Source organism: Micropterus salmoides, unplaced genomic scaffold (genome assembly GCF_014851395.1).
Source record: "Micropterus salmoides isolate LMB-PRFRI ecotype aquatic unplaced genomic scaffold, ASM1485139v1 Ms_hic_scaffold_8, whole genome shotgun sequence".
Lineage (NCBI taxonomy): Eukaryota > Metazoa > Chordata > Actinopteri > Centrarchiformes > Centrarchidae > Micropterus > Micropterus salmoides.
In genome coordinates this window covers 11,748,715-11,764,775 of record NW_024044570.1, presented here as the reverse complement: position 1 = coordinate 11,764,775, position 16,061 = coordinate 11,748,715, and the positions used below count along the sequence as shown (strand labels likewise).

At 39.2% G+C, this 16,061-nt stretch overlaps 2 long non-coding RNA genes across 2 annotated transcripts in view; one reads left to right on the top strand and one right to left on the bottom strand.

Moving 5' to 3' along the window:
- LOC119893418 overlaps nt 1–8,666 on the bottom strand; it is a 25,476-nt gene extending 16,810 nt beyond the window's left edge. Inside the window, exons 1-2 of the long non-coding RNA XR_005442804.1 lie at nt 8,416–8,666; nt 2,733–2,770 (exon numbers count right to left, since the gene is read on the bottom strand). This is a non-coding gene — a long non-coding RNA (uncharacterized LOC119893418). The remainder of the gene's footprint in view (nt 1–2,732; nt 2,771–8,415) is intronic.
- On the top strand, nt 5,405–16,061 carry LOC119893417. Its single transcript, XR_005442803.1, has 2 exons — nt 5,405–5,605; nt 12,452–16,061. It is a non-coding gene; the product is annotated as an uncharacterized LOC119893417 (long non-coding RNA).

Here is a 16,061-nt window from a genome sequence, read left to right as displayed (position 1 = left end):
GATGATTATGAAAAGGAAACTCTTTTTGGCATGTTCAATATTCGCTTGTCTCAATTGACCTGTAAAATCTTTGAGACTGGAACAAATGCAAATAGCGCTGACTTGCTTGCACCAAAAAATCCTGGGGGCTTTTCAAATGAACTCACTCTAACAACGGTGGTGTGACCATAACAGGGTGAATATACAGTCTGGGCTCTGAATGGCACAATGTGTGAGAGCCAAACAGGGAGCTGCGAAGTGAAGGCTCAGGACCCTCCAGGCTGTCTTCCACTGTTCAGCTGAGCATTGGCTGCTTCCACAGCACAAAGCTGACCACCACCTCTACAGTCCTCTGCTTGGCAATGCCTGACACTGCACTACAAACCTGAGCTCAAAACGAAAACCGGAATCAAAATAAATCAGAAATTACTAATATTAACATTAAACGCTTGCGGGGCCATGAGCAAGGCACACAACACCACTAGAATTTGAAAACACTAAATATAGACTGTATTGTATAAGTGAGCTCTTAATGTTAAACATGGCAGCACTGTAAACGAGTAATCAATCTCTGCTAGGTCTATAAACTATAAAGGTTTAGTTGCCACCTCCTTGCATGTTTTTCCTGTGGTTTCACAGCAAATCTGACAGTTAAAAGGTTTGATTCCTGCAATATCAATAATCAGCCATTTTGAAGTGGCCTTTCTGCGCGCTCATTTTTGGATATACTAAATAAAAACAGGAAATTCTAATATTACAAAGCTTCTTTTACTTTTTACATAAAATTTAATAAACTTAAAGATTGATTCTTTTCTCCCTCTTTCATCAACAGTGCACCTGTCACCATTGCACTGTGAAATCAGGTTTTCTGTTATTGTTACCATAGTATTTTTTGCTACAGTAGAACACAATTATCGTTTCATCGCATAATCTTGATAGTAATTATGCATCCAGTAATACACTATTGTATTTTATAGTGTTATTTACTTCAGCCATTATATATCTAACTCTAATTCAAGTCAGTTACTACAGCAAATTGATATTAGTATTTTCTTTATAATAACAGCCGAGCAAACAAACTTATCTAATGTAACGTTCTTCTTAAACAATTGTCTCTTGTTTTGCTTTTATTTTGAATATTACAGCATATTAACATTTTTAAAAACTATGTAATTGATACTACAGAAGTGAGTAAAATTAGTCCACACCAACATTTTAAAATTTATATCTAGCCACAACCTTGTTGATGTATAGTACATTTAAACAGCACTTCACTATGTAGCCCCATTTATATGTACATGACTTTGGAATGTTTTGGTAATATCTCTTTAAGAGAAGGCTGAGCCTACTTTGCTGCTCCTCTTACTTCTATTTTCAAACTTCATTTTCAGCCCTTGCAAAGATTTTCAGAGCCGCTCTCTGGACGTTGGCAGGCACTTTTACCAAACTTCCCAGCATGCCTTGTGGCGGGGCTGGCTTTGTTCGCAAAGTTAACTGTGAAGTTGCTCTGCTCGGCATGCACACCCTGCTTCACTCTTACTCTCAGGTTCACATGCGTACTGTATCTACAGGTCTTTCACTATACCAATATTGAGTATTCTTTCAAGAACAACTTTTGATGCATGACTATAATTTGAAGGCTGTGAATGAAACCCCCCACTAACTCACAAACAGTAAGTTATAATAATAATAGTAATAATATGTCAGTTATAAAACTGACATATTATAATATTTAATATCAAATGTCTTCTTTCATTATCTCTTCAAGTGCTTAAATTAAACCAATGTAATTAAAAGACAAATCTTCAATTACACTACTCTCAGTCCACTTTCTAACAGATGCATCATCAAAGCTAGTTAATAGCCCAAAATGAGACCTATTTTCTATGATGCACAACTAAATTACATTTAATCCTAACACCATGGAAACAGTTCCAAGTCTTTGCTCCAAAGTGGATATTACATCTCCACTGCATGACATGCAAGGGACAGTACAGGCTGCCTGCAGCATCTGGTGGACACCTGTAAGACTGCAAGTCACTAGAGTGAATAAGAGAGGCCTTTGTGATTCTGCTAAGTCACCAAAAATCTTTCCAAAATTCAGATTATACTGACCCTCAGTGCTCCATCCAATTCCGAAGCCTTCAGCATGGCAGCCATGTGGGGTATTTAACGTGAGCGTTCGATTACTAAATCAAAGGCAACATAAATAACAACGAACCTCTGGCCAATGGCAATAAAAACATCACTAATCTGGTCAGACAGACAGGGCCAGGTTCTTGTTCTTGGCAACAAATCAAGTTCTGCCCACATTTTCAGTTGTTTCCAAGGTCACTGACACAGAACGTACAAGACAGAATGACCTGTGCACCTGTGACCTGTGATTTTATCATTTCCAAGTAGTTACAGTGAGATATGCAACTTGCTGGAATAAAGTACAACAGCAGACTCAGAACTGCTTCTGTATGTTACTCAGGTTGTTGCAAATATTTGCAGTCAACTATCTCTCACATGCATTAGAGACATGTTACACAGCAGATCTGTAACACAGAACATTTATAAACAGTGGACACAATTAGGTGCTTCTTTTGTTTTATCCACAGTGTGAACAATCTGTAATCATCATCTCATTAAATGATCTAACACGCCACCAAAGACATGAAACAAACGGCTCTCTGACACACTCGTACGTTTCAAAACTGGTATGGTGTTGAGGTTACTGGGTTCACCTTCTATAAATATAAAGTACTCACAGTGATTGTTTGAGTCTTGTATTTCTTCATTCATTGATCTGTTGAGTAAACAGAAAACGCTGTCAGTGTGTGGAAAATCTTAAAATTGTGTCTGGTGACAAAATCGTAAGCTCTCAAAGACAAAGATAAATGGTTCAACATGTGTTTTAACTCAAGCACCTCAGACCTGTATCCAGTGCGTGGCATTAGGTTTTTCATTTATGAGAGCTAATCACTACAAGTGAACCAGATCACAAAGGGACAGTCACTGAAACCAGAGCAATTACGCTGTATAGATCTAATCCCTTACACAGCACTTAGGACAGTTTTAAAGGCCACCAGGGCACACTGCTGAGCTCCCCTAACTGTTAGGGTGCAGTTTGGCCCATTTTACAGCCACTGGGGCACAGGCCTGATTGTTAAGACCAGGGAAAGTAATCCCTGGAGTCATGCCACTAAACCTGCTATGTCCCTGTAACCATGGCAGCAGACAGGTAGTGTCTGGGTCACAGGGCAAACATGGCCTGGCTTTAGCACTGGCCGCTGGTTAATAAAGTCTAACCTGGTGTGAACACACACACACACATAAGGGCATTCACATAAAAGCAAATTTGAATGTACATGCATGCACGTAAACACATAAACGCTTACAAAAACACACACATCTCACACACACATGGATTCAGGTGAAAGTTGGCAGCTGACCTGAGAAGTGATACAACCACAGAGCGGTACTTTCAGTTAATCAACAGTGGCACTGAATATTCAAGATGGCACCATCACCACAAAACATAATGAGTTGCTGTGACCGGTTAATGTTAAGAGCGCGCAGACATTTTTTAAATTGGTAAATTTTAAACCAGCAATATGTTTGGAAAATAGTTATTTTACATTTAGTCTCAGACATGTAAAAATTAAGTCTAGGCACTCTTAAAATCCATATTTTAAGTAATAGAAACATTTCAGAGAACACATGCTGTTATCCCAGGCCCAAAATGCTGTCATTTGAAATAAAAGAAATAAATAATGATGCACTGGGTACAAGTAGAATTGTCCAGTTGGATTTCTACTCTTCACAAAATGCCCAAACGATGGTCTGGTTTGTCTTGCCTTTTGAAAGAAACACATGATCTCCCCTGCCCTTTTCTCCATTTACCAGCTCTCCCTCTCTCTTTTCAGTTGCTATGAGACACTCCAGCTGAAGCCAAGGCTTCCACAATTCATTACTGGAGGAACAAAAGCCAAAGCACTGGACAAAGCAGGGCAGACCAACTCAAACCAGCTCCCACTTAACACACACATCACACCTCTGAGTGCTCTGCTGACATACAAACGGCCAATTCAGTGCTTCTCCTTTTGCCTTTTTTTATCTAATTTTCACAATGCCAGTAGGATAGTCGAAGGAATGCGCAAGAACACAGAAAGAAGTCAACAGGTTGAAGATTTACTACATTTAGAGATCAGTTTCTATATTCTTCACGAGATATCAAAAAAGTTTTGAATTTACTTCAGACTAGTATTCCTATACAATAGCAAAAATAATGTTTTAATATTCCTTTGGTGTAACATACAGCTTCAAAGCTATCAGTGCAACATCACCTGTCTCTGGCTTTCCACCAGCTCTGCCTTGCCAAATCATGAAACATCTCTTTTCTCTCCAGCCAGTCAGATCTCAATCTATGGCTGTTCTCATGCAAAGAAAGGGGGGGGGGCAATGAGAAATGGCCCTCCTCCTTCTCCTCATAGCCTACACTCACGACAATCACCGTCTGAGAAATGCCAACGGACGGGCAATCAGTCATTGTAATTAGGCTGGCTGCCATTCCTGAGCCTTCATAATTCAGGCTGGAGCTGGAGGACATAGGTAGTGAGAGCCCAGCTGCCGGCTGCCACAGCCCACCCTTGGTTCACCCAAACCTCAACACAGGCCACTCCCTCTTCCCTCTCGAAGAGGGAGCAGAATTATGGGCTGGGGGCGGGGGGGGGGGGCTGACTACAAAATTAAAAACTCCCCCTCATCTCCCTCCCTTCTTTCTTGTCCACATCCCAAAACCGCTCCCACTCACACTTTCTTTTCACTGCACTGCAGAGTTTTGTTCCACAAACTGCACAAGTGCGAAAGCAGATACCTTGTGCCGAGAAAATGGCTTTTAAAAAGAGGAAGGGTCGTAATCTAAACGTATAAAACACCCCTGTAAAAAGTGGGCAGGTGTCATTTTCCATGTAGAATTTTATTTGAAGGTGTAAAGCCTTGAGATGGCTATTGTCCATGTTGTTTCTAGAGAACTCTGGATTTACAGTACAGGCATGACTTGCTTTTTTCTCTTTGGAATTCACAGCTAAACAGGAAGCTATGGCAGTACTCTGTAGAGATTTATTTTATGTGCTTAAAGGCCGTGGTTGACTCAGAAACTGGCTTTGCCTGTTGTATAGGACCTGAAGTTTTCTTGGCAGTGAAATGAAGAACTGCAAGTTCAGCCAAAATAGACAATAAAGCAGAATGGAGAAACATGCCAAATTGTTGGGGCAATTCAGTCCAGAGGCTCATTTTTCCAAAATGATTCACACTGGAAAGAAAAGCACGTCCCTGTCCTTAGATGAACTTAGTGTGCTCTCTGTCGGCTTTACAAGGAAGCTATGGGGGAGGGAGGAAACCGTGTGCACACTCAATCACGCACTCACACACGCGCATGAGCACACACATACACATGACCACACAGCCATCACTGCAGATTCTTTGCTCACTGTGGAATTAGGTCATGCACATAAAAGCCCCAAACACAGACACACATATAAACATGCACTACTTTAAAAAGACATTTTCAAAGTCACAGGGGGAAACTGGCGTACATGGAAGCTTTACAAGAAAACACAAATATGAACAGGAACGCTGGGTAAGTGCCATTTTACATGTACTGTACTTTCTATTGTACACTAACAGCTTGTACCATAACTTCGGGACCAACAGTCTTTTTTAGCAAGTACTCAGTTTTCAGTGAAGCCGAAGCACAGTTGAGGAATAAGGGAGGACTAAAGGGCAAGTTTTGCATCAGTCAGCAGTGTCCTGAGGCTGGTTTATTGGCTTGTCTAGCTCAGATGCCTGACAGCATTCACCTGTTCCTGCTTCCCACTGCAGGATGACAGTCAACAGTTTGCTGCAGTTTGCACAGTAAGAACAAGAAGCTCAAATTCATTCATCACCCATGACTGCCTTTGAAAAGCAGACGCTATAAATGAATACACTGAAAAGAATACCTACAGCATCACAACAATAACTTTCACAAAATAATAAAAAAGCTTTTACAACCAAAAATGCAGCAGCTTAAATAAAATGCAGACTGCCTCTGTATGTCAGCATAATATGATACCTAGAGCTTGTGATGAAGGAGTGCAGCACTTTGTAAATATCCAATCATTAAGTCTCAAAGTAAAATTAGATCTTGCACTAAGCAAACATTACGCATTAGGTTACATAGAAAATATAAAAGCCTTCTGTATGGTTTTGGTGGGAGCTTTTATGCACTCATAACTATGTTGCTACTAATGACAGTAAATATTTGTGCAGCTGTTTTGTAGTGCATCAGTGATATGCAATATTAGATGAGTGAAAAATGACAAAGCGATCAAGGAAGAACACAGTGGACCCCAAATACACATTCACCACAATCTATTGCGGGGAAGGTATTATATTGTTAGTTATTTTACTGTCAGGCTAAATCATTATGCTTTCACTTTCAATGATGAGACCTTGCTTACTCATCAGACTATGCTCATAAATATTTAATAGCTGCTGTAATATTATTAATGATTCACCCAATGTTCATCCAGTGAGCACTACACAGCTATTAACTGATGAGCTCTACAAGCAATAAAGAACTGAAAAACAGAATGAAGCAACATGATAGAGATGCACACACACATCTGGACAGAGCCATGAATGTGTCTGGACGATGGTAAAGAGGTTGGAAGTGAGAATAAGCAGGCTGTGTCATATTATATAATCCCAAATGTTGCAGAACAATCCTTGATTTGCTCAAAATGTAGATAAATGCATATAATAATACTAATTTGCAGACAGAAATTCCCTCAGCATTAAGAGTTAAATGACTAATTTCAGAAACAGTGAGCATATTGATGGCAGGGGCTGCCAAAATAGTTTTTGGCAACGAGGGTTCTTTAGGACTGTAGGACAAAAAATTTAAGAGTTTTCTGAATGTTGTTCCAGACGTTGCTATTCTACAACTGTAAACAAAAAAACACTTTATTTCCTCTTTCGGAACAGCAAGAGAGATTGAAGCTAAACTGCATAGCTGTTGGAAGGTCTTTGAGAAAGACACTCAATTTGTAACCTTTGGCCACCATGGAAGTGAATAAGCTTAGAAAAATAAAGTTCATATGAGAAACAACGAGAGCTTCAGTGTTAATATTATCAGTTCTAATGTGCAGTTTTATTTAGAAATGTTTCAAAGTTTCAGTTTGGTGTCCAGTTTTGATAAGAAAATAAGACGCTGACTTTAAAATATCTGATTTAAAAGATGTTGTCATGATGAAATTAGAAATGTGATCAGAAGTGTTTCTGAATTCCACAGACACTGTAAAAGCAGTGCAGTCTGGTTATGCACAGGCGTCAGCAACAGGTCATATACATTCAGTGTCTGTGGATTTTATTTGCCTCATACAGGCTACAGCCACAAAAGATTACATGAATTAGATGCAGTTTTATTTTAGACTCCACAAGGTGTTTTGAGTCATGACGCCTTATAAATAAATAGTGTTCTTCAAATTTTATTGTACCAACCAATCCACACTAGAAATTGCATCTTGTGGTAATGCCTACACACATTAAAGTAACTTTAATGTGTACTGTGTTCTGTATTTTGACAATTATTACCATGATGTTTTACGATTTTTAATAATTTCTTATTGGGTGTGCTTCCTCTATAACTCTATCTATATTTAAATTCAATAAATTATATTTCTTTAGAGTATTTTGACCATACATCTCAGAGGGAGTTGCACCTCAAAACTACTGAAGTGAAATACTGAACTAATAACTTTCTGTTTCCTTGACACTGCAGAGTCCCTCATTATAGTATTTTTTTGTGTCACTACAAAACTGCATCTCTCTTTTCAGGTTTTTAACATCCTCTGTGCTTTAGTTTATGTTTGCACTCAAGGGCTGCCTAATTTACACTGAACCTTAATACTGTTCATTGTACACAGTTAAAACAAAGCTTTGTTTTTTTTTCTTCCCATGACAGTGAACCTGAAACCACACTGGGGCACTGTCTATAAATACAGGAACTAACTAAACTAAAAAGAGAATAACTACAACAGGAATCAACCTTACATCCCAGCCACAGTGCAAAATCTAGTTTAAAATCCTTGTACAAAATGATAAAATCCCACAAAAGTTACTGAATAAAATAATAAAACCGGTAAAAATAACTGGTTCTCAGTGCCACACGGATGACTTTCTAACACCAGATAATAACCATCATAAAGACAAAGTCAATGTTAACAAATGTGCAGAAGAGTCACTCTCACTATATTCTGAGAATATTTTAATGCTTTTCCACCGATTGCTCCTGTTAATTAATTAAAAACGTAAGTGATTTAGGCCTACATTAAAAACGATTTTCAGAATAAGCCACAAACTGTCAAACACACGTCGTAGGACAAAGAACAGTTGCAGTGAACTCACCATAATAACGCACCATGTGCGTGTTGCTTGTCAGCTGCAAGTCTCCTCCTAGTGCGTCCACAGTGCAACAGGCATGAGTAGAAACCGAGAAAAAAGCTTTTACGGTATTCTCACCAGCTCCAGTTGCTGCGTGTTGTTTTGGTGCTTTAAAAATTGTCAATAAGAGGGCAGTTTAAGAAGCATGCATGTCACCAGTTCACTTCATTTGATTCAACTAGCCTCGAAAGTGATCCTCAGCCGAGAAATAATCTGCGAGGTGGTTTGAGGATTGTCGTGAGGACAGGATTATACACATCCCAGCAAAAGCTTTTCATCTGTTTCATACGATGCGCAAGCTGTCCCCAATATCTCCGCACGGCTGCATGGCGAATCTGACTCACTCCACCGTGCGTTAAGGCTGGACTGCAACTTATTATCACAGCCAACAGGGGTAGAAACGAATAGTTATTTGGCCTCGTTAATTGTTTCTGTGGAGGATTCAGCGCCTGGTGTGCATGTGGCTTTTCTGCTGGAGAACAATGCCTGCGGTGATTGAGGTTTATTTGTGGAGTCACGATGTCCACCGTGCGAGTCATGATTTGGTCTACATTCTGGCTGCAGGACCAATAAAAGTTATTTGACGCTAGAGGACTGATCAATACCACACATCTGCTCTAGTGAATAAGACAGGAACTGAACTTAAGTGCTTCATATATATGCACCATATATATAATTTCGCTCTTAGCCTACTTAAACGTAGACTATTTCTGTAAGCAGTGAAAACTGTTTGTGAGAATGTTCATCTTGGTTGGTCAATGCATAGCTGCTTTATCTGATAAATGAATATGGCAGTGCCTTAATGCAAAATTTAGTCATTCAGTCAATGCAAAGCGTAGAAAAATGAAAGGATAATTATTGTGAAACTAATTCACTGCTTTAGATTATTATACTTTATAATTAAGGCTGCTTTTCACTAGTTGGATGCCCTATTTTCAAGATACACTGACAGCACATCAGTGTTTCTTTGATAAATCATATGTCAGAAATACTGAAACTGTCCGAGCAAAGGTTCTCTTTCTATTTATTTTCATCACATTTGGTGGGTTGGATCCCAGATGTTTCTTAAAGGCTTTTTTGAATAAACAGATCCTCATCAGCAGTCAAGCACCAAGTGTCCTCTGTGCAGTATGCACTTAAGCAGTCAAGTTACTCACTCTGCAGTATTTCAGACAGACTGAGTCGTCTTAGAGATGTTTTTATGGTGACTTGAGCTATCACTCAGAATAACTCTCAGTATATCTTAAGTTGCACCTGTTGCTTGAACTGCTCTAAAATACCAGACTTGACAGACAGTAAACACAGGCTGCACCAACTTTTCATCCTGAGCACAGCATATACAACTTTTACCCAGCAACATGTTTTGCTCTAAAGCCAGTCCACTGAGGCCTCTTGATAGCCTCTACTAATACGAAGGTCACCTCTCACATTAATGTGACTCATGTTTCTGTGAAGCCTCGCTGAAATTCATGATCATTTTGATCCCAGTTCACTCTGGTGGCACAAGCAACACAACCCTGTTGACCCCATACTGCATAGAGACAAGGGTAATGAGATTAGCCGCGCAGGAGTGTGAGTCGTTTGTGACGTGTCCTCTCCAGATTGTGCGTGCACAGCTTTCAGGCTCTGCAGTTCAAGTGACAAAATCACAGCAGTTAGAAGAGCGAGGATTACTGGGCGGGGTGATTGGGTTCACTGAGCTGCAAGCTCAGAGCAAGAGTTAGGCCCCACGAGCTTGTGCCAAAGGAAATGACATAAATGTCAGGGATTTCTGACTGTTTCCAGAAAGAACTTCCTGCCTCTTATTTGGTCCTATTTCAGTGCACTGGGACAAATAGTTCAGCTTTAACCATGGGGCAATCCCCAGTGATATTTATATTTTTTACATTGTCTTCTAACCCACATATGTTAAAGAATGTGTCTTGTCTGACCATATTAACCGCTGATTACAATGTTTTTCCTAGAATTTCCTTGAATGCCAGTATGTAAACGTGTTGCGTATCTTTGTGAAGATCTGGAATATGGGTTTATGAATATAGCCAGCAGGCCAACTTGTTATGAACAGTGGGGTGTGTCTACCACAGCAATCAATCCAGGAATATAGGAGCTTTTTAAAGCTTTGCCTCTTATACTGTATGATTGATCTGGCAGTATGTTAAAAATAGCATATTTTAAATAATTTTCAAGGTAGACAGACTTGTAATGGGGAGAATGGCATCTCTGTCATTGCCACTCCGGCCAGGGGCGCTTGGTATTGGCACTCTGTAACACTGAAATACCAGACAGGACATCTATCGTGAGAACGATGCAATGCTTTACGGCAACACGTCACACTAACACAACTCTTCAGCAAGCTAGCTATAAGAAGATGAAACAAAAAATATAGAATGTATTATGTGAGTTCTTTGGAAGAAGCTAACTTGGTATTCTCAGAATGAATATCATGGCAGAGGCTGCAAAGAGACCGAAGAAAACATTGTCAGAGGAATCAAGGAAGAGATATATGAGAGAATGACTGAGCAAGAAACAAGACAAGCGTAGGCCTAAATAACAGACAGCTGAAAGGATGCAAGACAGATGCCAAGCTGGCCTTCTTGCTGTTGGACTAGTAAGTAATGACATATTAGCTGGCTTGATGGGCTTGCTTGATGTTTGCCTGTGTTAGCAAAGTTGTCAAATCGAGCAAAATCAGCCAGAGGTTTCACAGACAGGTTTAACCAGTAGCTATAAATCTTGAGATGATGTTAGACCTGGACATCGGTAATGTTACTGTAAGCGCTCTTGCGCAGTTGCTGTCTAGCTGACATTCTGTGTACACAATTGGACTAGCAAGTAATATTGCTGTGTCTTATATTGTCACTTTCTTTATGTTTGACTGTAGCAAAGTTGTCGACTTGCTAGTTTTTGATCATAAGTAATGTAATCATAACAATTGCATGCATACAGCTGTGAATTACACTCTGAAACGGTAGGGGTGCCAAATCGCATAAAAAACAAACAAATCGTACATAATGTTGCTTAAAGAAAGAACCTCGTATTCTTTAATTCAGCAAAAATTATAAGTGTTGATTTCAGTAGTTGGGAACTCAGTATCGTCATGACAGAAACTGAAATGAGTAGTTGGATTCATTAATTAATTGATCAACAGAAAATTAATCAGCAACTATTTTGATTTATTTATCGTTGAAGTCATTTGATTAATCGTTGAAATCATTTAAAGATAAGATTAACCTAATTTATTCAAAAGCCTAAATCTTGATCTTGTTAGGTGGTCAGGCCTAATGGTGGTATTCAGAGCAGTGGGGGCTAGAGTACATGTATGGACCACGGACACTGGCTCTACACGGAAAGTCTCTGGAAGCACAAGGTTTTGCCCTCAACACCCACCCATCTGGCTGCTCCAGACACGAACGCTAGGACAAAGACATAACTATAATTCTGCTTGTCAAGTCAAATCACTTTTGTCGACTTGATGTTAAGCTGTTCAGAGAGACTTCTGCTCAGCCTGGATACTTAATAAATTAAACGTTGACCACTGCATCAGTCGTACCAAATTCAGACGTGTTTAGCTTTGTTTCATCATTGGTTTCATCACTGAATTTTAGTGTTGTGCACTTCATACTGCCTCATAAGGACATTTCCTAAGCAAGAATAAGAAGAAAAAAGGTTTATGACGAAATGGTTTTGTGTTTGCACAAGAAAGACCTCATGCCCATGTTGTGATCTATTTGAGTGCTCAAGGAATGCACACTTCTTTTTGGTTATGTCATGTCCTCATTTCCATCACTTGCACAAATAAGTTAGCAAAATGTGCTACATTTTGTGTTGCATTGTACATTTAAAACATTTTGAAAGTGATCTAACATATATTGAAAGTTTCTTCCAGTTGCTATTAAATATGTACCCTGTGAGAACAATACATATATTGTTCTCACAATATCATGCTGCATACACAAATCAATACTGACTTAAATAATGGAATATTTGTTTTTCTCCCCAGGGCAGCTGCTCTTGGTCTCCACCCACTCCAGCACCACACAAGTTAAAAGCTAAATTTTGTTTTTGATTCAGTCAATCCAACAGTTGTGCGACAGACCCTGAATGCACACATCCTTACCCTGCTTCTATACTTTGCTTCAGACAATGAATCTCTTATGCTGCTTGAACAGAAGTCCAGACACAACATACTTGCCAATGCAAAACCACTTGATATTTAGATTAAGGATTACGACTTACTTGTCTCATTTCTTCTGCTAGAATTCAATGGAGTTTGCCATCATCCATAAGCATGTGAATTCCAGCTTCGGGGTAAAGTGATGAGGTCGCCTGCACTGTGCTGAGATGTTTTGCTTGAACGCTCCTTGACCTCAGGCTGTCTGGAGGCTCTTTGCACACTAAGCTGTGCTTATTTGTAAACAGAATGGATTGCTGAAGTTCTCCATGGTCACTCTTCACCCCTGAATATGGCCACTTTGCACAAAGAGACCATTCTTGCTAGTGTTTGGATCCCATTTCTGCTCTCAATATTTTATATTCTTAGTAGGGGCCGCCATTTGCTTTGGATTGAGAAAATTGGACTATATTCTTGCATAAAGCATTCATGTATCACTAACTTGAGCATTGGTAAAGAATTACATGAAGGTAATGCTTGATCAGACCACCAACCTCACTGACAATACAACCCCTAAAATGTTGCATGAAATCAAACAAGATTGTAAACCAAAACTGGCACCAGAAACTCTTGGCTGTCGCTAACTTTCTCACATTCTTCCTTGTGCTAGTCTGTTAACTTTCAGAGCTACCTCCTTAGGAAAACATGTTCATTAAATTCCCAGCAGGAGTCCCTACGTGGGCTTCACCCTGTCATTGACAGATGCATGAATGACTCAATATGTGCCTGGATTTGTAACCTGCGAGGGCTTAAGAAAAAGCCTGGGAGACAATGGCAACTGAGGCAAAGCTGCAAAGCCTTGAATCTAAACAAAATCTCATTGTTCCTGTTTTCCACAGTTAGGGGGTTAGGCATACCCTTGCCCACCCCCACCTCATAAGACTCCCAGAACCTCAATCCACTGTCCCCCAGTCTCAGAGTGCTGTTAGTGGGGCAAGTAATTAAACAGGGCTGCCTCTCAGTTTCTGCAGCTCCATGGGGGGAGACCCTCCATGAAATGCACTCCTCATTCTGAGTCCAGACGGCAGCTGATGAGGGATTATCTACTGGCAGAGGCATGGCATACTCCCCACCATAATCTTCAATTAGTCCACTTCACGGTGATGTGTTGGGTGGACCTGCCACTACCTTTCCCACGGCTTCTTCATAAACACCACACAAACGTATTGAATAATGCTCTATTTCACTTTGGTTCTAAAAAGACTGTCAGATTGGTGGGAGAAGTTAGCTTGAAACAGCATCATTTTGTTTTGGCAAATACAGGTAATAAGACCCACACTTCCATAATCTTGTAGGTAATAACAAATTGTATTTGTTGTTAGAAATAAAATTTCTTATACAAGATAATACAAATTACACTTCCATTCAAGTTCTCTCAACCACCAAAGATAATGTTTTCTTTTTTGAAGTTCTTTGGATGCAAAGTATCAATATTTACAAAAAAAAAAAAACACTAGAAATTTTTTTATCCTGTTCTCTACAGTAGGCAAATTATTCTGATGTCATTGCACTACTTTCCCCCCCAATTTATCTTAAAATTTCTGTTTCCTGTTTTCCTGGCATATTTGTTGTTGAATACATGACCTGCATGCTGTTCTTATTGTCCGATATCAACTCCTACCATTCTCAATCTCAATCGTGTCACTTTTTACTGCTAATAAATACTGGTCTTACTATGTATTTATAAGATTGGCCAGGATGGAGTTCATGGAGTTTATGTATCCATTTGTCACAAGGAAAAGGTACTCAAGAACTTCCACCCATGTTACATGGACCAAAACGTAGATGGACATCTTCTGAGCTGTACCACGATGTGACAAGTTAGGGTGGAAATAATTTTTTAAATAATATATATATATATATTTTTTATGCCTATTGCCTTTGACAGAGACAAAACAAAACAGAGGGGTAAGACAGGATAAAGAACCCTAACTAGATATAACTAATCAAGAACAAAAAAGCACATGGAAAAAGCATAACCAGCCTACCAATTAGCTATATGGGTCAAGTTACTTTGCAGACTCTCTGAGGTAAAGCCTTATAACAGGTATGCTTTACATTCTTTAGCACTCTGTTCCCTTAAGTCTCGGTTCATTTACAGTTTGAGCAATTGAGAATTCAGAAGGTGTGTTTCAAATTGCAAAAAGGAAAACCTGTTAATTACTTTGGCTGAAAGATGTTTCCAAAAGATCAGGTTGGAGTTTTAAAAAACAGTTCAGTGAATTGATGAAATACAATACTAACGCACATACATAGTTCATAGTTCATCATTAGCTGTTTCAATACACTATTAACAAATTATATTTTAAGAACATGCAGATACAGTATCACTTATAATGTACCCCTTTCAGCAGCAAATTATGAATTATATTTGAGATGCAAATCTATAATTATAGTTCTCTTTCCCAACTTAATCAGCTAGCAGAATTATTAGACATTAAAGTTATCAACCTAAGCTAATGTAAGTGTTCTGCAGTACCCAAAACTCCCAAAACATTTCCATTTAAATAATGTATCTTTCATCAGGCCTCTCAAGTTCTGGGGGCTTGCTTGTTAAAGTGAAGCTGATTCTGTATTAAATGAACAGCAGTGTTTGGAGAGGAACGCAATATTTTGTTGATTCAGTTCTTACTGCTTTAACATTGCCTGAGCTTATGTTGGAAAGTATTGGCTTTGGTACTGTGTGTCACTCATAACGGTCTAATGCCAAGAGACTGTGGGGAAATATATTTTTTTTGGTACATAAAAATAATATGATAGGGATCTATAACGCCATCTTGTCAGTGTGGAGGTTATCTGATCCACCCATCAAACGGGCAAGTGACAGCCAGAAAAGTCGGACCAGGAGATTGTGAAATGAACCCCTCAGCCACTTCTCCCACTCTTTTTGACCAGCTTGTTTTCCATGGGATTTCCATGGTCCAACCAACAAAATGTCTGAGCAAAAAAAAATGTCTAACACTTAGAACATATAAGGATGATTTCCACTGCATTGATGGGTAGTAACGGAACAGTGGATAAGACACATGCCTTTGGTGTGAGAGACTTTTGTATAATTTTACTCTGCATTACATCTCTACCTGCCGGACTTCAGGTTGCATATGTGTAAGCATTTCAATGGAACCAAAACTTCAATTTAATATTTGGTAGTCAGAACTGCACTCACAGCAGCAACATCTCTTTTGTTCTGCAGCAGCCCAGATGGTTGATAATATAAATGTTGGGTGTAGTTAATAACATCAGCACCAAATGAGGTACTCTTATATTTTTAATACTACTATAGTGTGGACTAGTGTTCAGAGTAGTAAACAATATGTAAGGGGTGACCTTAGAGTATCCCCACCTCATGTCTCCTGATTTTAGATGATTACTTAGAATGTTTTTATCTTTATTCATGAGGGTGGGATTTGGTTAATAAATTTGTGATCATTTCACTGAA